This window comes from Rhododendron vialii, chromosome 8a (assembly GCF_030253575.1).
Source record: "Rhododendron vialii isolate Sample 1 chromosome 8a, ASM3025357v1".
Lineage (NCBI taxonomy): Eukaryota > Viridiplantae > Streptophyta > Magnoliopsida > Ericales > Ericaceae > Rhododendron > Rhododendron vialii.
This window is the reverse complement of record NC_080564.1, coordinates 36186781-36188110: the sequence shown is the minus strand read 5'-3', so window position 1 is coordinate 36188110 and position 1330 is coordinate 36186781.

Here is a 1330-nt window from a genome sequence, read left to right as displayed (position 1 = left end):
ATTTGGTCCCTGCAGTTTGAATTGGCTCAATTAGTTTTCATTTTGTTTCAACTTGGTCCAATTGCTAACTGTCGTTAGTCTCTATTAACCTTAGACACAAATGGGTCCATTTTCTAGTGAATTATCGAATCCTTTCTTCTCTAACCTTGCAGATCTAAAGCCTTTTTCCTAAAAAGCAAAACGGAGTCGCTCTTTTTTAAAAACTGGCCCGTGTTCTTTTTTTTGAAATACTAGAACTATTCTTCCGATATTTAAGAGATGACTAGACGCACCTAAACTCTATGCCCGGTGGAAACTCTAAGTTATTTTCTAAATCCCTTTTGTGGCCCAAACTACGGCCAGACCTGATTCTCCTTTACCCGGAGATATGTAGACAGCTTGATGAAAGCTGGTACCTTTTTAAAATAAAACCCACTTCAATTTCTAAAATTCAAATATTTTTCAAAAATATCCTAACCCCTTTTATAAAATACAAAACTCCTCATTTTTCCTTTCTTTTCAAGAATCATGTTGCAATCCATAGAAACCCAATCACTTATCCAGGTCCTAATCCCTCTCTCTCCTTCCCCCCGAAGGAGAACAAGACACATTTCGGTCGAAGGTAAAATTCCGGGCGTGACAAATGGAGAATGGAAGCCATGAAAAAAAAAATGGAGAATGGAACAACAAGGCTCTGTATTTTGGTTCAGAGGTATATTAGGACAGGAGAAGAATGATAGATGATGATTTTAACCCTATAAAAGTGGCTCATTCATGTCTGAGGTTAACAGAGTCTAACGACAGTTAGTAATTGGATCAAGTTGGAACAAAATGAAAATTACAGAGTGTAAATCGAACAAATTCAAATTGCAGGGACTAAGTTGACACAAATACTAAATTACAAGGATCATTTTGATTTTTTTTCCTTTTAAAGAAAAACTAAAGCCTAAGGAAGAAAGCATGTAGCTTGGGAGCCACTAGCTGACTCAGGATTCTTAATGTTGAGGGATCAAACCAAATGTTTTCATAAATTAACAACAAAATCTCATCCTTAAATAGTAATAACAGAGAAGTGTGTGGGTCAAAATGAAACAAAAATGAATATCCTGAAGTATATTTTCAGTGTGCATGCAACAAAAAAGACCAAAGTGAATTTATTAATTTTCCCCAAATTGACTTCCTCTCTCTCTCTCCCCACCCAGACTCTCCTCCCCCTTTTTGGGCTCAGTTACGCTTACATTTGTGATCATTCTGTTCTGACCTCTGGAAATTCAACAATAAGCAGGGGAAAAAAATGCAAATGGTTTTGAAAGATGTTATACACTATGAACGAATCAAATTTGGAGTAACA